This window comes from Arvicola amphibius, chromosome 9, assembly GCF_903992535.2.
Source record: "Arvicola amphibius chromosome 9, mArvAmp1.2, whole genome shotgun sequence".
NCBI classification, from domain to species: domain Eukaryota; kingdom Metazoa; phylum Chordata; class Mammalia; order Rodentia; family Cricetidae; genus Arvicola; species Arvicola amphibius.
The window spans coordinates 113,117,097-113,137,891 of NC_052055.2; positions in this window are offsets into that span (position 1 = coordinate 113,117,097).

The window sequence follows — 20,795 nt, forward strand, 5'->3', positions numbered from 1 at the left end:
CAAACTGGAAGAGAAGAGTCTTGAGCGCGGAGTTGAACCACCTCTGCTGTGGCTGTTTTGCACACTACTGTTGAAGTCATGTAGAAACTGGGTCACTTGTACTAGTGATTTCAGAATTTCTTTACAGAATGTCTATCTTGAAGTTCAGAGGGTCCTCACGGGGATCTTACTGCTTCTATATTTACTGTATACCTATCACTGGCTTGCGACTATGTCTGTGTCAGTGTCCTCATGGGTCTAGAAAATTATATCCCCTTGTGTGTTTTAGTTTGTTTGGTTCAAATATGAGTGTGATTTACTTTTTGAAGTCATGTGGCAAAAACCTGGACTGAGAATTTGTGATTCCTGTTGGGAGCTATATCCTGTGGCTGCTTATCAAAGGAAGATAAGACCTCTGTGGTCCAGTAAATGCCAGAGCTACACACATAAGTTTCTGTAATGCTTACATAATCCCCTGTAGTTCACACAGTCATAGACAGGTTTTCAGTTTGTCTGAAATTCTGATTTCTGGCTCTATGATAAGATTGAGTTGTCTTTTCAGGATAAAAGAAACTAATATTAGATTATGTATGTTGCTCAAAAACTAAACATTTCCCCTTTAGAGCCTGCCGGGCAGCTTTCAGTATCATGAATACTAGGGGTGAAGGCTCCAGATGGGCACCAGCTTGACTTCTCCATGTTCAGTGGAGAGTGTAGGTGTTGGATGTAGCAACAGGGCTTTCCCATCAGTTTGTGGAGAGACACCAATATTCTTGCCAATAGCCTGGGTTGTTTGACGGTTCCAATGGGACCTCTGTGTCAAAGAACTCTATTATATGGAACCCATTCCTAGTATTAGAAGCTTTATTTGGTGGCAAGAGATATCAAATTGGAACTCTGACTCACCCATTATTCAGTGATTTCACTTAGATCATCCTCATATATGTATGAATTTTAGGAAGCTTCTACTGTATTACGTTTTCATTTGACCCACCACAAGACCCTTAGCTTTAGCTGTCCTTCTCCGTATTCATTTCTTCTCCTCTTTTTCCTTCCCCCTGCCTGTTTGATCCTTACATTCCAGCTCCCCGCCATCCATCCATAACTGTCTGTCTGTTTCTCCTTCTTAGGGAGATCCATCCATCCACCTTAGTCCCTTACTCTCTACCTAACCTCTGTGGTTATGGTGATTTTAGCTTACTTAAATTTTAATTCAAATGATTTTAGGTTTAAAGATTTGCAATGCAAAAAACGGGTTTTGTACTAAATGATCCAAAACATCTTTATGAAGAAATTTACTTTTATTATATATAAACATAGGCCTTGCTGCAGACATAGATCACGGTTTTTGAGCCATGCCTTGAGGAAGGGGATCATTTAATTAAAATAGATATGAATGATTTCCCAAGTGTCTTTCAAATGTGTATGAAAAGACTTTGATATTTATCTATTTATTCATTGAGGATTTTATATAGTATATTTTCATCACATTCTTTCCCACCCTTATCTTCCCTGTTCTTTTTCTCTCTTAAAATAAAAATGACAGGAAAAGAAATCACTAAAAGCAAGGAATCTGGTTTATGTTGGCAGAACATTCCTGAACATGAGGCCTGCGCTGGAGTATGTCTGATGTCCCTCGTGTCACTCCATTCAAGAAAACTCATTTCCCTTTCCCAGCAATTCTCAATCGGAAATAACTCCTTAGCCACGGTTGGACTTGATCCCTGCTTCGACTTCTCCATGCTGAAAACGTGAGTGCTCAGAAATAATGATCTATTATTCGGCTTCACATTTTCTTAGACGGAATTCACTTTCTACAGTATCATTTACCCCACAATATTGAGGTAAAATATAATTCAGATTTTTAACATTAAACTGTATTTTAAATTCATAGCTTCCATTGTGATCTGAATAGTAGTGTTTCTCTTTAAAATCTAGATATTGGACACAACTCACTGTGTGATTGTATTTGAAGACGAGACTTTCTGGAGGTATGTAGTCAATAAGATGAAGTTAGGATTTGAAGCCCCGATCCTGTAAGATTAATGCTCTTATAAGAAAGTATTGCACAGCTCTTTTGTTCTCATAGTCCCCACCTCTCTCCTAACTGGATCCTTTCCCCAACACATGAGCACAAAAAGGAGGAGCCCTGTGAAGCTTAGGGAGAGGCCAGCTTCTGCCAGTTGAGAAGAGGCCCCAAATGAAATCCTTGTTTCTATCACCTTAATCTTGGACTCCAGTTTAGAGAGCTGTGAGAATTAAATTTTATCCAGTGATGTCTCACTTTGTGGTATATTATGTTATAATCTAAGGCAGCTTCTGTGTACTGATATTTCATTTGTATTTTAATAAATAAAGCTTGCCTGAAGATCAGAGAGTAAAATAGCCCCACTGGTCAGCCTTACAGAACTGGCAGTGGTGACCACACCTTTAATCCCAGTAGCCACACGAGTTTGCCACAGAAACCAGGAGGTAGTGGTGCACGCCTTTAATCCCAGCCCTTGAGAGAAATATGAGATGGAAGGAGACAGCTCTCAGTCTCATTTCAAGATTCCAGGAGGCAGGATCGCTATTTCGGACTGAGGTATAGGTAAGAGCCAGTAGCCGGCTGCTTTGTTTTTCTGACCTTTAGGTTGAACCCCAATTTCTGTCTCTGAAATTTTATTAATCATGCTACACTTCTGAGTGAGTAAACTGTGCACATACATTTTGTCTCTGTCTTATTGCTGCATATGATCACTACATGTCTACCAGATCAGAAAAATACTTTCATAATAACTCCCAGGATCATACATGGAAAGTCTCGGATAGTCTGTGTTTTCAGCTAGAAACCCATCAAGGAAAGTAAGGGATAGCAAACATATCCCATATGATGAAGGGATGTGTTCTTTTTGTTAGGAATCAGGTATAAATTGTGCATATTGACTGAAAGATGCCTTGAGTTTACAGTATGTAGTTCTTTGCCATGCCTGTTTCTCCAACAAAGGCATTGTTGTGCCAGCTGAAAGAGTTTGTCATCATCTTCTGCTAAGCTGGATTTCCTGGTACAGGTGTCATGGGAACGTTACCCTGTGAGTTCCCTTTATATAATAAGCTCTAAAGTGACAGGTGACTCCATTGATTCCAAGCAAATTGGACTTTTTATACTACCTCAAGGAGAGGGGACCCTTCACATGTGGCTGGAATGGTAAAGGGTATCACTTCAGGCTTCCATGGACACTTGTCAAATCATGTCTTGCAAAAGAGCACCAAATGATCCCCCATGAGAAGTGGTGCTGTGACCCTCTCTCCAAAAACGGGTTGGGAATGCCGCATTTCCGTTTGCTGTACAAACGTAGAAAGTGCTTGGGTAGCATTGCCATGAATCAGTGCCTCTCCCCAGCTCCTTACAGGAAGGTCTCACCTCATCAGCTGCTCTAACTCTCTGCTGGAAACTCTTAATTCCCTTTCTTAACAGATGAAAACAATATTTCAGAATGCAGCACCCCTTCTTATCCTTAGGGAGTACATTCCAAGACACTATGCCTAAGACTACAGAAAGTTCCAAACCTCAGCTACCTTCTCCTCTACAGACAGAATTTTGATCACAGTATTTTGTGACAAATATTGTCATAAAAACTATAAAGCAGGTTGACTCAAGCCCTTGCCTTCATTATAGAATATTACCCAGGTCTAGGATACTATGCTCTCTTCAGGACTGAGTGATGTCTCCTCTAAGATTTTCATCGCTCTCTGAACTAGTAGCTCATCTTCTGGATTCAGCCATCATAGCTTTATTTTCTGAGTTTCCTTTCATTCTTCTATCTGGCTCTCAAAGAACCTGAGCTTTCCCAAACTCCGGCACTGACCCTTGGGAGTCATCTGATACAACATTGGCTCATTTTGTTCTCTTTTCTTGGATTCAGACGCACATGGGTATCTGATCCTTACATATTTTGTGTGGTTTCTAGTTACTTAAAAGAGAAAGCAGATATGGTCTCTGTGACTGCATTTTATCAGAAGAAACTATTCTTTAATATTTGACTTGGGTCAGAGGTGAGAGTCATGCTAATCAATCTATGCTTTATTATTCTGACCCAATTAAAAAAATGTGAGAAACTCATTGTCATAACAGCATGGGTATAGAGTAATTTACCAATTTAATCTCCTCAAGGTTAAACAGATATCCTTGTTTAGAAGATATTTTTACATGGCTAAGGGTATGTGAATTAGTTTTTAGTTATAAACCCTTGGTACGATAGAAGTATATACCAATGGGAGGTGGCCATGTTTTGGCTGTTTGAGCTGTGAATTCTTAGTTATTTCAACACTGGCCAGCTGTCAGATCCTGTGGAAGCATGTGACAAGCATGTGACATGGTTATATCAGTTGTGGAATCTGCAGTCTGAGGTCATGGCGTTAAAAATATCAAAACAAGGGAATGATGCAATCCTTCATAGAAAAGTTGGATTTGCAGTAAGCGCTGGGTTCTTTGAAAGCCAAGCTCAACAGTTTAGGGCTTGTTCTGGTCATCTTAACAGCCTTGACAGCCTAGAATCACCTGGGAAAGGAATCTCAATTGAAGGATTGCCCTGATCAGATTGGCCAGCAGGTGGGGTGGGAAATTGTCCTGCCTGTTAATTTTAGCAGGGATTCCCAGCCCACAGCGGACTGCAGTCTTCTCTGGGCAGGTATCCCTGGATGAAGCAAAGAGCTATCTGAGCATGAGCCTGAGCAAACCAAGAAGTATCATATTTCTCTATGGCTTCTGCTTCAATTCCCTAACCAGACCATGACCTTGAATGTAAGACAAATCATGCCCTCATAACTCAGTCTTCCTATGTGTTGCTTTTGGCCTTGATTTTGGTCACAACAATAGAAGAGGAATTCTTTAAATTATTCCCCACATTCCTTATATTTCAATTTCTTTTGATTGTGTGTGTGTGTGTGTGCGCGTGCGTGTGTGTGCGTGCGTGTGTGTGTGTGTGTGTGTGTGTGTGTGTGTGTATGTTGAGCTCTAAATAGTACTCGTGATTAAATCAAACTTTTTGTTCCCTTTTGAGATAATGTCACTATGGGTTGGGGGCAGTAGTATAAAACAAGTGCATTTTTAGCAACTGTCAGTTTATCCTTAGATAAATATGTCTTTTCCCGTCTATCTTATTTTGCTCTGGCAGGGTATGTATGTCTTATGTAACCTAGGATGCCTGGAACGGTCCATATGGTAGACTTTGAACTTCTCATCATCCTGCCTCTACACCTTGAGTGTTCAGGTCACAGTGACGCAACACTATGCATGGTTTACATGGTGCTGGAGATCAAACCCTGGGCTTCGAGCTCCAACCCTGGCCTCTTGCTTCTTGGTGTTCACTCATTACTGGAGAAGGTATAAATGCATGGATATGAGACGGAAGCTGGTATATGAAGGAAGGCACGTTAGTAGTCAAGAAAAGGGGCTTTCTGAAAATAAACATTTTTTTTTTTTTACCCTGCTTCCTTTTGTAAATATAAGCTTGTCTGCGATCAGCCAAAGAATGGAGAATATAAACACCAGAACTCTGGTGTTCAAGTAAACTTCATTAGAGCATGATGAGGGTTTGGAGTATGAACAAAGCTCACTTCTTTCACATCATCACGGGGGAAAAGATGACGGTCAATATTCTCTGCAGTCTTCAGCCTTATGAGAATACTAAATTATGTGAGATAAAGCTGTTACTGTTTTAGCTTCAATGCCAGGCACAGCCGCAGCGAGGTAGTAGGAGCTTAGTCATGGTATTTTTAGTCATAGTATGGCTAATGTTTCCTGGTTGCCAGTGGTCATGGGTGTGGAGAATCTGTATCATTCTCCAACACAACATCGCTTCAGACAGCCACAGGGCCGCAGTGCAGATGGAGGGACTGGAAGGGATAAAGCAAGCTCTCTTCCTCTGAAGGCTGAGGAGATCTTCCTGGTGTTCTCCAAATGACGGGACTTTGAAGAACATGCTAGAAAGTGGTAATATTTTGATAAATATTTTCTGGTATGTGTCACTGAAAAAAAAAGTCACCTAAAAGGCTATTTTATCATCAAATAAATAAGACTTTTACATGTTATGTGAATAGTTAATGTAATCTTTGTGGCATACAGGCATGACTGTGAAATCTGAACTTGCTTTAAAAAAAAAAAGAAACATGCGCCAGAAAATGTTCCTACGCAGAAAAAACATTTCATAATTTACAGCATTGCTGCTTCTGTATTTGGAAATCCTTTTGTAAGCACGTTAGCAAAATGTATAATTATCTTACTAATGTGGTATTTTTTTCTCCCGAAGGCTGAATGACTGCAAGCTAAGCTGGCAAGAGTTGCCTCAGCGTGATATACTTCTCCTGAGGCTTTTGTGGAGAGGGTGACTACTTATAAATTATCTGTCGCATATAAATTAAGAGTAAATAATAACACAAATCTGCCCCTTCCTGTCGGGAATGCGGAAGCTAACGGACAGTCTCCCTTGCTTAGAAATAGGTGGTACCTATGCTAGAACCCCAATGTAAATAGAAGTGAGACTGACAAGCTGTGTGTTGTATCCCTAGCAGCTCATTTTCCTGGGAAATGCTGCTGGGCAATTTCCCACCACAAAAACCTCGAGAGATGAATCCTATTTACTCTGGGGCTATTTACTTCTTCTACAGAACAATTTAAAATGTGCTACTTGTAAGTCTGATATGAGGTCTTGCTGGGATCCCCCCCCCTCCTTTAATATGCCGTTTCTGAAATAGCAGCCATACTTTTGGCATCATTTTATTATTGTGCTTGAAAACAACCCATGTTTCTCAGAAAGAATTTCCTAACCACTTTAATTATACCGTACATGCCTTCCTATTTTCTCAGGATAACTTTGGCCAATTGAAAAAGATCAAAGAAGCTAGCCGAATGCAAAAGGTAAATACAAAACTGGGAATCTGCGGAGGCTCTAGTGCAGGAAAAGTCTGAGGGTCTGCCCCATGTAGACAGGGACAGCAACATCACTCACAGCACACTGGTCCTGTGCTCCTAGCAATGAGTCCCAGGAAGCAAAGAGCAGGCAAAGTCAGAGGACAATAGGATGCAAGGGGTTTTGTTGTTATTTGTGTCTTTTGTTTTTGTTTGTTTTGCTTTTTTTCATTTAAAGAAATGGAGCTAAGCATGGTGGCTCACACAAACAATCCTACCATCCTAGCATTTTGGAGATGAGACAGGCGGACTAGGAAGTTCCAGGCTTGACCAGGCTACAGAGTACCTCCCTGTCTCAAAATAAAACAAAAATCAATAAAAATATAGAATACTGGTATCAATTATATGAAATATTAGTAGTTAATAGTTAATAATTGCTTCTCAGGAGATAAGAAAAGCCATCCAGGGGATCACTTGAATATAAACAACGCATGATAGAAGGTTCTCAGATAAAGTGGGGATGGCATGAAGCAGAGGCTTCATGAGAGGAGAGCATGTTTTTCAGGATGTCACTCGGTAGGAACAGCGTTGGTGACTCTGAGTACAAAGAAATCATGCAGAATCCATTTTGGGTTTCTGGACAGTTGGGCTTATTTGTGGATGGTGATTAAAAGTGAGATTTGAGGGACATTCCTGGCTTCAGGTGCAAAGTCGGTACCATTTTTGTAGGTCAGTTAGATTGTCAGTGTAATCCAGGTTTTCACCAGCATAGGAAGGGATGATGTGGCAAAAGGTAACAGATCTGCAAAGTGGGGCCATTATCTAGATAACAGGGCTTCTAGAAATCTACAGAATCCAAGTCACATATTGACTGAAGTTGGGGTAGAACTGAGGCCACCAAAGGGTTGGGAGTGTGGTGAGAGGAGGTGGGTCAGTGGCCATATTAAAAGCTTCACTAGGAGACAAGAGGTGAGCTCTGGCATCCACCCACACTAAGGTCACAATGATGAAAACTGACTGTTGCTTTCAAAAGATCTGGACAAGGGGATCTCAAATGTTCCTAACCCCCACGGGTTAAACTTCTGAGACATATTAGGTGTTCAACTAATTACCCCAATCTGAATATCACACATTGTACTTATACATAGGCGCTGAAATGCCACCGGTAGCTAGTAAACGCCCACTTATCATACATAAGTTTTCAGAGAGATAACGTCAAGAAAATGGGCCAAGTCACAGAAGTGTTAGACCTGTTATTCCTGTCCACACCAAGCTAATCTTCCTGCAACGGGTGAAGAATCTGAACTCTTGTAAGACCACATATCCAAAGCACCAGGCCAAATAAGTGCTACACCCAAGCTCCTCGACTTTTGAACTGCAGTGTGGTGATTTCCAGTTATTATAATCAAAGAAGTAGTAAAGCTTTGCATTGTTGGATTTTAATTCCCTGAATTCTCTTGATCCTTGAGAAAACTATCTAAAAATGTCATAAAATATATCCCCCGAGGGGTAATTGAGAGAACTCAGGGCTGCTGCTTGGTGAGCACCGTATCAGGTGGCTCTGACCTCTGTGCAAAGCTCCAGTCCACAATTCTACTAAGGTGCTGTCTGTGTCCAGGGCACCGGAGCCCTCACAGTTCACATTTCCCCACCTGCTTGTGTGGCGTTGATGGCTTTTTTCCCAAACTGATTAAGCTAGGTGTGTATTTTGGGTCAGGGTAATCTAGGTTATTTGTGGGGGTGGAAGAATCAAGTTTTAGAGAAGTAGCTGATGCATATTTCCGAGCCATTACACCTCCCTCTGCTCGCAAGCCTGCAAGCTGACCCTCTGTGCCCTCATCTGCTCTGAGGTGTTCATCCTCTCTAAATACCAGATTGAAACTACCAATGGTGCATTTTGCAGGTGAGGTGCTGGTGGGTTAAAACACCTCAGCAGAGAAAGATTTTCACTTTGTCATGTTTGTCCCCTCTGCAAGGTGATTTGGGGACCATTTTCCTTAAATGTCATAGAAATGGCCTCTGTACGTGCCACAGCCAATAATCACACTCACTCTTGTAGATAGTCCTCAGTGGGTCCATCCTTTATCTAAATTATTTTTCCTCAGAGGTAAGCTAGCCTCTAAACATACAACACTCAATGGAAAAGAAAAAGCATTATTTATGAGTTTGACTCATGTGAGCTTGAAGCTACCACACACTTGCGTTGAAACGTTTGATGTTTTAGGATTTAGATTTTCATTCTCAGATAAGCCCATGGGCTAGACGTGGAAATGGCAGCTTAGATCTAGAGGAGCTGACTATACGACCATATTTCACCCGAGGGGAAAGTCTCTCTGATGGTGCTCAGTGCCCATGCATTCCTGGTACAATGGGGCTTTGCAAATACAGCTCTGCCTCATGTGTGAGTGGAGCATGGAGAAGGAGAGACGTCAGTTCAGTTACTAACTAGAGCAGGGTATCATCTAGTCTCACAGCTGGAGCTTAATGGATATGACCCAAGCTATGAGCTGCTGTGTTTTTCCCTTTTCTCACACCCAGGATGAGAACACCAAGGGTCATGACATAGGTTATCAAAGAGTGTGCTATAACCCCACAGTGGAACGAAACCATCACAAAGGTCAGTTAGTAGAAAGGAGTATAGCTTAAATATTCCCTTTTCAACTCTGCAGTTTAGAAACTTCAACCACATGATGTAATTTCTTGTGTATCTTTAGAGGTCCATTTGATTTTCAGTGACGATTCATTTAGGAAACAATTGTGGAGTGCGTGCTTTGTACTTATGTGAGAATGTATATACTGTAAATATCGGATAGGGATGGTGGAGAGATGCAAGTTGACTAAACAATGTCCTGGTGGCATGGCTGAGTCAGTTAAGTTCCTGCTATGCAAAGAGAGGAGCTGAGTTTAGAGTCTTAGGAAGCCGTGTAAAAGCCAATTGTGGTGATGAACGTCTGTAACCCAGCACTGTTGGGTGGAGACAGGAGGATGCTTAGAGCTTGATGGCCAGTCAGTGTAGCCAAGATGGTAAACTCTAGGGTCAGTAAGATGCTGTCCCAAAAAACTATGGTGGGGACCAGTAGAGGGTGCCTGATGTCAATCTCTGGCTTCTGCATATAGTATCATGCATTTTACCCAGACACACAGATACACAAATGCTCACATGCACACACATGAAAATACGTACATACATACATACATACATACATATATACATACATACATACATAATAAATATTCCCTTATGCTGTCAGTTGAAAAGAGACTAGTCAGAATTGACTCTAAAGTTGTTCCTAGTGTTTCCATTATGTTCTTGGAGCTATAACAAGTCCCTGAGGTATAATAACAAAGGATCCTTTAATCGAAGAAGTGTTTATTTATTTCTTAGACAAAGAGCCATAAAGCATTGTAAGGAATCCACAAGCAAGCCATTGGCATCCAGAAGATTCTGTTATCCAAGTCTTGATGTTGCCCAGGTTTGAGCTGCCATTCACAGCCAGACCTTCATATTCTGTTGAATGTAAGTGACTTCCTGGAGCATCCATAGAGCACCAAGTCACTCAGTGACATTTATGGATTCATAGTTATGTCTGAGCACACTCAAGAGTTATACCATCTGACATCTTGCTGAGCACTGGGGCTGAGTTTCTTTACGTTCTACAATCCTGACTTTCTCCATGCATCCCTCCCTGTAGACATGTCGCCATAGTCACCCAAAAAATATTTCAACAACACCAGAACTCCACAGTTTTCAACCTCTCTCCCATTGCCTATCAGGAGCTGACCCCTGAAATCAATTATTTCTAATCCTCATTTACTTTACTAAATATGAATAGCTCAGGGCTCTCCACAGTATGCTGTCTCTGACTCCAGGAAATTAAACAACAACCCTTTAACTATAAGTATGTTCTTAATGATGTTTAGATTGTTGATATTTATAAAAAACAGTCTGAAAAGTAATGAAATAGATGTTCTGAGAACAAAATAGGGATTGTAATAAAATTGTGTGTGTGTGTGTGTGTGTGTGTGTGTGAGTGAGAGAGAGGGGGCGAGAGTGTGCCAGCATATGCACAAAAGAGAGAGAGAATTAATGACTGAGGTGAAGATAAGGGATTAGTTAAGGCAGAGGAAAATGCAATCAGAATTCATCTCCATCCATTATCAGAAACGGGACTGCCATTATTTTCAGTGCTGAACCCTTTGTAAGTGACCCTTACTGCAGTAAATAACCTCCCACCTGTGCTTAGGCAATGAACAAATCAAAATCAGCGTGTTACACAAAAAAGAAGACAGAAAATCAGGATGGGCTTTGAGAAGCAGAGTTCTAGTCAGGGATGAAGAAGGGGGGAAAAAAGCCAAAACTTACTATTTTTTTTTTAACCTTGTCAAAAAACTAAATCGATTTTTGAAAATAAAATGACATCATTCCCCCCTCTCGAATCCTTCCCACTGCCTGACAACAGCAATGTGGGGTAGGGCCAGCCATCACCACATTTTCACAGGAACAAGCAGACAGAGACAGGTTTTTTAAGTGCAAGGACCTCGACTCCGACGGCTGATGCTGACGGCACGCTCCTAACAGGAGCCTGGGCTAATGCACAGCCCCACGTCACTCCCCATTTGACAGATAACAAAGCATGGTTTGTGCTACCAGACCAGATGTCTTGTTCATTTTATATCCCTTCCACTCTGTGTACCAAGGAAATAATACGAAAAGGAATATTAGGGGCGATATTGCAGCTGAAATTCGACAGTGTTTTATACAAGACAAGCGGACAGTATGGAGAGTATAGCTTACACAGCAGCTCTGTTTATAAGACCACTATGCCAGCCCATACCATGTCCAGTTAACTGAGACTTCTGAAATCGGAAATCAAATTAAAAATCATAGCCAGAAGTTTTCGAAAGAATGGGAAGAAGATGAATGTGTACAAAGACAGGAGGGAGTGCCTTTCTCTCTTAATGGTATGGAAGTATGGAATGACATGACCTGGATGGAGGTTGAATTATGAGAAATGAAATGCTCCTCAAACCGGGATGGTAGACATCATCATATCCCCCAATGTTTCCACAGCCCAATGTTTCCACAGCCCAATGTTTCCAAATCCTGCGAATGAGGTACGCTATCCAAACAGCGAAGGAAAGATCTGCCTTATCCCAGGAGGGCTGACCTCATCATCTAAGCACAAATAGGACAGAAATTTCTCCAGATAGAGATGGAAAAGAGATGATACCATGGAGGGGGTTCAGAGAGATCCCAAGGAAGAGAGGGGTTCAGTGCTTGGATTCTGTGAGTTGAACCAAGTGAGTTTCAGGAGCTCAGAATACTCCACCCTCTAGCTAGAAGCTCAGAATGCCCAGCCCTCAGAGCTAAGCATGTTCCACCCTCTAGCTAACAAGGGGCTGGTTCTAATGACCCCTGAATAGGCTTGCAAGCATTGGAAAGGCTGTGCTGGGAAGCCAATTAACAGAAAGAAAAAAAAAACAACACAGAGCAAATCAACACTCTAATGAGTACAACTGAGACAGGATAAGCTTTGTTTTGTATAAGTCTCTCTACCTTTGTGATGGTTTGTTACCATGGTAGGCCAGTACACTCAGGCAATTTAACATTTCAAAATTAGAATTTTAACATGCTTTAATAATCAAACTCTTTTCAGGATCATTTCGAGTTATCCATGGGCAAGTAGGGAAAGGTATAAAAATATGCCAAAGGCAATTTACCTAATGTTGTTAGGAGAGGCTGGTTGTTTTTCCTGGCTGCCTGGCTAGCTTAGCCCCGAAAAAACCACACAGAAATTGTATTAATTAAAACAGTGCTTGGCCCATTTGCTCTAGCCTCTTATTGGCTAACTCTCTCAGCTTGATTTAACCCATTTCTATTACTCTGTGTATTGCCACATGGCAGTGACTTACCAGGAAAGATTCAGCATATCTGACTCTGGCCGCTCCATGGCAGCTCTCTCTCACTCTGCTTTCTTCCTCCCAGAATTCAGTTCTGTTTTTCCTGCCAACCTAAGTTTTGCCCTATCAAAAGGCAAAGGCAGTTTCTTTATTCATTAGCCAAAGAAAGCAACACATAAACAGAAGGACCTCGTATACCAACATAAGGCTTAATAAATGCTCAGTTGTAAATTGTAGGGATATGCCTTGGATTTTCTGAGAGATCACCTCCAGCAACCATCATTAAACAGTATTAGGAGACAGCAAACGGCAATGGTCCGGTGCCAAGCTGAGTCTACTAGTGACAGAGCACTCTGTGAGTCAGCAAGACTTAAAAGCCAGACTCAACCTTGTGTCTTAGAACACGCTGCTTGTGGTGGGAAACCAGGCTTCCCACAATGGTCCTAAGCCTGCAGAAACCATTGATCTGGTTTGGGGCCAGGAAATTCCATTCCTGGTAGGCCTTCTCCTTCATGTCTATGACCTTAGCTTTTCAATACCTTTTATTTTCCATCTTTCACTTCTTCCCTCCATATCTACCACATCCCCCTCCTTTTGTAGAAAGCCACATGGTTAAGAAAAGCTTCCAAGTTCCTAACATGTCTAAAATTTGATAACAATTTCCTCTACAATAGGAAACAAAACAAAATCTAGAATTGGGCAAAACATTTCTGTGTGAAGGTATATGCAAGCCTATTCATATAAGTCAACGGCTAGGATTGTCTTAGCCTGTAACTAAGGCCTGTAACCAAGGTACTGAAAACATTTCTGTGTGAAGGTATATGCAAGCCTATTCGTATAAGTCAACGGCTAGGATTGTCTTAGCCTGTAACCAAGGCCTAGGTACTGAGCACAAGAAACATTAGTGACAAAATGGCGTACAAAATGACAGAAATCTAAAGGCACCCGTGTTGTGCTTCACATGCATAGACTGTGATCAATGACTGTGTAAACATTTTATCTGCATCATGCCTTTCATTCTTGAAGACAACTTGAGATTACGCCTATATTACTGTGTTAAAATTAAAGGAGTGAGAAAGACCCTACCAGAAGCATGCTAATGATGAAGTGACCGATAGAGATGCAGTCACTAAGGAAAAATACTTTAATTAGTTTTCTTGGCAGATCGTTTTGTCAGGCTAAAATAAAGAAGTAACTAAAAAGTGGTAAGGAAAACTAAGGCTTTGTTTCCTGCGAAACCTTTGGGGAGAGGTCTTGGCTCTCAGTTTCCTGATCAATAACAGGTAAAAATAAAAATTAAAAAAACAATCCCTGTGCCCCCAGCTGTGTGCAATTACGGTGGTATAATTTGTCTGATGACTTGTAAACCTCTATTGATCTGCAAAGGCTTTCTAACTGCCATTTCATTACTCCAGAAGAAACCGTGTCAGTAGCAGATTTATTTGGATTTAATAATCTTATCAATATTAATTAATATTTAATAATTAATATATTAAATTAATATCCTAAACTTAATTAATACTTTTAAGGTACTGCACACTTACACATATATGATTATATATTTATAATTAATGGCAATAAATGTTTATCCTGGCAAAGCTCCGTGCTTATGTTCAACTTATTACCTTCCTTGTTAGGTCAGTCTCAACTAAATTTAAAATGCATTTCTAGATGGTAACATAGAAAGCACATTTGACTTAGTTATAGATACAAGTATGGATTGTCTTCATGTGTGTATATGTATATGTGAATGCATGTATTCACAGATAGATACATATTCCTCTTTAAGACCTATGTATCTTTTTATGTTATATATGTTCCCCACGAATGAGCATATATGCTGTCTGTGTGTGTAGTGAGCACAGAGGCCAAAAAAGGGTGGCAAAACCTGCTGTGGGACAATGGTCTTGTATTTTGTAAAGATTTGTCACTTATATTTTAATAAAATGCTGATTGGCCAGTAGCCAGGCGGGAAGTATAGGTGGGGTGACCAGGCAGGAAATAGAGGTGGGGCAATGAGAACAGGAGAATTCAGGAAAGAGGAAAGCTCAGTCTGCAGTTGTCATCCAGATGCAGAGAAAGGAAAATGAGAATGCCTTGCTGATAAAGGTACCAAGTCACGTGGCTAACATAGACAAAAATAATGAGCTAATTTAAGATGTCAGAATTAGTTAATAAGAAAAACCTGAGCTACTAGGCCAACTAGTTTATAATTAATGTAGATCTCTGTGTGTTTCTTTGGGACTGATTGCCTGTGGGACAGAAACCTCTGACAAGAATGGTGCCACCCTGGACAACTATATTCACATAAAACCTGAGAAAGCTTGGGAAGTAATTCTAGACACAAAAAAGAACAGAGTTAAGCCTGGTTTCCTGGTATCAGCATTTTTTCAAGTGGGCTCTGTTTGCTAGAGACAAGCATGTCTCATTTAAGAGAGGCTTCCTGACTTAGCTTTAGCTGCAAAAACCTTGCAGCTCTTTTAACAGGCCCCACGACCAAAAAACTTAAATGGAGCTTATGAAGAGCTGACGGCATGCTTCTTGGTGGTGGCAGGGACCTTGAAACGCCATAGAGTTGTGGCAATAAGCTTGGCTCTGGCCAGTACCTCTACCATGAGGCTAAATTCTCAGAAAGCTAAGGAATGGGCTGGATACATCTGTCAAAGCCACAGCTTTATTCCTAGCCGTATTGCTTAACAAATTAAAGATTCATGTGGTCAGAAAAAGAGCTATACAGTAAAGATAGATTCAAAGACGAAGAAAACCTCTAAGTGGTTTACAGTGTGTTAAAAAATATATGTAGGCTTGAGAAAGAAAAGAAAAAGTCCTTAAAATAAAAATAGAGAGTAGTTGGGTGTAGTGGCACATGCTTTTAATCCCAGCACTTGGGAGGCAGAGCCAGGCAGATCTCTGTGAGTTCAAGAGTTTGGTGGCACACACCTTTAATCCCAAAACGTGGAAGGCAGAGGCAGGTGGATCTCTGTAAATTCAAGGACACCTGGCCTATAGATTTAATTCCAGGACAGTCAAAGATATACAGAGAGGGCTGGAGAGATGGCTCAGAGGTTAAGAGCATTGCCTGTTCTTCCAAAGGTCCTGAGTTCAATTCCCAGCAACCACATGGTGGCTCACAACCATCTGTACTGGGGATTGGTGCCCTCTTCTGGCTTGCACGCATACACAGAGACAGAATGTTGTATACATAATAACTAAATAAATAAATAATTTAAAAAAGATATACAGAGAAACCCTGTCTCAAAAAGCCAAAACTTAAAAATAAAAATAAAAGAGTTTAAAATGCAGCCACATAAAGATGAGAAATACACAGAGTCTGAATACTGTATGTTATTGTGTTGTCTTTGAATCATTTGATGGCTGAGGAAGGAACAAAAGCTGCTAAAAGACAATTAATTATAAATGTTGCTGAATTAATCCAACATATATATTTTGAAAATGCCTTGACTTCAAACTTTAAGTCAAAAGTTGTGTGAATTTGGAGAAGAGATTTTGCTTTTGTTTTCACAGGAAGTGAGAGGCTGATTCTGGATTGCTGATAGAGGTATCAAGCCGTGTGGCTAACATAGATAAAAAATAATGGGTTAATTTAAGATGTAAGAATTAGTTAATGAGAAAAGACTGAGCTACTAGGCCAACTAGTTTATAATTAATGTAGATCTCTGTGTGGTTCTTTGGGACTGATCGTCTGCAGAACCAGGCGGGACATAAACCTCTGACAATAAAATCTCTGAGACTGGAGTGACAGGAAGGCTGTGACCTACTGTATGGGTGCTGAGAACCAAACCACAGTCCTCTGATGTTCATCAGTATCAGTACTGTTAACTCTTGAGCCATCTCTCCAGATGTGAAATCTAAGTCATATTTTAAATTATCTAACTAATTCTGCCAGTAGCCTCCTGCTGTATTATAGATGTATACCCTGAATATAGTTGAATATTTAAAGAGCCAACTTTTCATGCAAGTCCAATTAAAATTAAAAATGATTTTAGAGAATTCAGTTGTAACTGAATTCCAAGAGACAAAATCAATTGGAGAAGATAAATTCACCTGACTATAGATAATTAGAATGGACACTCAAGAAGAATATATCTATAAGTGCTTGTAAGTAAGTTGTTTTTAAAACTAGTTTTTAGATTTCATTTAATATGTAGGAGTGTTTGCCTGAATGTGTGTCTGTTTACAACATGCAGGCCCTCAGAAATCAGAAGAGAGTGTCAGAATTCTGGGTTTGCAGTTATTCATGTTTGTAAACACTGTGTCGATGCTGGGAACTGAACCCTGGTCCTCTGTATGAGGAACAAATACTCTTAAGATGATTGTGATGATGAAAAGAGCAGGTAGTACTGAAGGTGGTAATTCAGTTTTACCCCAAATTATACAACAGACTACTCCTTCTAGGAGACAGTCTAAAACAGTGGTTCTCTACTTTCCTAATGCTGTGATTCTTTAATGTAGTTCTTTATGTTATGGTGACCCCAACCATAAGATTAGTTCATTGCTATTTCATAACTAATTTTGCTAATGTTATGAATAATAATGTAAATGTCTGATATGCAGCATATTGAAACGTGACCCCTAAAAGGGTCATTTGACCCCCCAAAGAGACCATGACCTACAGGTTGAGGCCTATTGATCTAGAAAGAATGTCTTCCACCAAAAACTATGAAGATTTATGAGAAGGCACCTCATGAAACTCTGAGTCACATTAGATTTTTGGCTAAAATAATCTTTCCCCCATAGTAAGTATTGTACAATTGGGAGGGGCTAATATTTATGTCTACTGATTTTTATTATTATTAACAGTCACCTCTGTGAAAAGAAAAAAAATTAAATTCTCTTTGCCACCAAGAATTTATAGTGGCAGCTGGGTGGTGGTGATGCATGCCTTTAATCCCAGCACTCAGGAGGCAGATGTAGGCTGATCTCTGTGAGTTTGAGGCCAATTTAGTCTACAAGATCTAGTTCCAGAACAAGCTCCAAAGCTACAGAGAAACCCAGTCTCAAAAAAAAAAAAGAATTTATAGAGGCTCAAAAGTACAAATATCCAGGTAAATGGTGTGCTGCAGTACACTTTGCTCTAGGTACCAGAATTCAAAGAGAAGTTAGCATTATAGTCACATTGGAGTGGTTCCTTTTCTTCTATTTGAATCACCAATTCATATTTTCACCTGCAACATTGTCTGTGAAGAAGCAATGAATATGCCAGGAACACTTTTTTTGTTTTGTTTTGTTTTTTAGTGATGATTGGATTACATGCTCACAATTCAGAGTTCATTAAACTGTAGGGTTAATCTTATATTTAAAGGAATAAGGTAGCATTGTAATAATCTAAAGGCACACTTTATAAGAGGCAGTTGTTTGTTAGTTGAGCGCTAGATACACACACACACACACACACACACACACAATTGATGTTCCATAATAATAAAACAAAAAGAATATTTTCTGTGTGAATTGTGCAATGTGGATTATAAATCTTTTTACTCAATCTAAGTAGTGCTAAATTAAAAGAGGAAATAAACCCAGCAGAATAAATGCAGAACAAGAGCTGGCATACTATGATATAAAATAAGACCAGAGATTTCTTTCTAGCTTAATAATATAATCACCCATGTTCAGTTCTGATTGGTAATTAGAATATTGCCATTTTGGTCAGCTTGTTTCCAATTTGTAAGGCTGTCAATAATTTATATCTGTGTACACATATTAGCAAAAAAAATGTTCAGGGTCTAGTTCTGTATTTATCCAAGTAAAATAAACTAAAAGAAAAAGGAATTATATTCAATTTGCAATGAAGCACATAAGGTTGGCATGGTCTTGCATTTGTTCATAAATCAACTGATGGTTTATAAACCTCTGCCAATAACACATCTCATTGTAGATTAATATACAGAATATAGAGAGAATTCAAGAATATATAACAGTAGCAAGTTGTCCATTCAATAAATGTGGGAAATGAAAAGAATTCAAATGAAGAAACCTAAGTAGTCATTAAATATAGGGGTTTAAAATCTTCAGCATTCAGGGAAATTAAAGTCAAAACTATTGAAATTCCATCTCACCCCAGTCAAAATGTCAGGTGTCAAAAATAGTGGAAGAAATGAATCAGATGCTAGAGATGTAGGGAAAGAGGAACACTCTCATAGCACCAAGGTTTCTCAGAAAACTGAAAATAAACAAGTGTCATACGGCCCAGCTATACCTCCCATGGGTATCCACTCTGAGCATAGCACAGAGGTACCTGAAGCACTATTCACAGAAGCCAGTGTATAAGTGCCCATTCACTGGTGAATGGATAAGAGAAATGTGGAATACTTAGTGAAGGTTTATTTGGTTCCAAGGAAGAATAAAATTATGTTGTTGGAAGGAGATGGCAGAATAGCAGAGTATCACATTGAGCAAAATAAACTAGACATAGAATAGTAAATATTGACATTAAAATGTGAGGGGACTGTGATGTGGGATTCCCCTCTATATGCTGTGAATACCATTGGTTAATTAAGAAACTGGGTTGGCCTGATAGGGTAGAGCTTAGTTAGGTAGGGGAAACGAAGCTGAATGCTGGGAGAAAGGAGGTAGAGTCAACGAAAAGCCACAGAGCTGCCATTGGAGAAAGATACACTGAAATTTTGCTGATAGGCCATGAACTTGTGGTGATACACAGATAAATAGAAATGGATTAAGTTAATATATAAGAGCCAGCCAAGAAGAAGCTAGAGCTAATAATGTCTCTGTCAATTCTAAAGTTTTGTAAGTAGCTTACAATGCACTTCCTGTTTACTTAGGTAACATTATATCTTTTTTGGAGTGTTTGATGGAGTTGAAGAGTAGATAGTAATAACATAGCTTTCCTTAGTTACGATCAAAGATAAAGTAGATATAAATTTTGTAACTAATTCTTGCTTGATAACTGTTTTGTTATATGTAATTTTGCTATGTTAAAGTTAAAAACCTTCCTTTTTTATTTAAACAGAAAAGGGTAGACAATGTAGGATTCCCCTCTGTATGCTGTAAATACCATTGGTTAATAAATTAACTGGCTTGGTCTGACAGGGTAGAATGTAGGTGGGGAAAACTAAGCTAACTACTGGAAGAAAGGAGGTAGAGTTGGAGAGAAGCCATGGAGCTGCCACTAGAGACAGATGTGCTAAAATTTTGCTGATCAGCTATGACCTCATGGTGATACACAGATTAAGAAATGGGTTAAATTAACATGTAAGAGCTAGCCAATAAGAAGCTAGAGCTAATAGGCCGAGCAATGATTTAATTAATAAAGTTTCTATGTTGTTATTTCGGGCTGAGTAGCTGGGGAACTAACTAGCTGCCTCCTTATAATGACAGGACTGTATATGGGAGAAATTTAAATAGAGTTGTGAGGGGGAATGTCAGATGGTAAAGATAAGAAAGAAATACAATCATTTCTTATTTTCTCTCAGATGTAGTTTGGCTAGTTAGATGTAGCTGGTAGGTAGGTAGATAAGCAGGTAGTTGTGATATATATATATATATATATATATATATATATATACACACATACATACATATATATATAGAGAGAGATGAGCGTATATAGATAGAAGAAAGGAATGTAGGTAGGTAGATAATGAATAGATAATTTGGGACTGGCAAGATTGCTTAGTGGTTAATAGCATTAGCTGTTCTTCCAGATGATCAAAGTTTGATTTCTAGCACACACATGTGATGTAGGATTCCCCTCTGTATTCTATGAATATGTTTTATTACCATTGGTTTATAAAGAAACTGTTTTGACCAATGACTTAACAGAATATAGCAAGAGAGAGAGAGAGAGAGAGAGAGAGAGAGAGAGAGAGAGAGAGTAGGCAGAGTTAGAGATACCATGTAGCTACCAAAGGAGGTAGATACCATGTAGCTGCCCAAGAAGTAATAAGTAATAAACCATTAGCCTCATGGTAAAATATAAATAATAGAAATGGGTTAATTTAAGATGTAAGATTTTGTTCATTACAAGCCTGAACTAATAAAATGT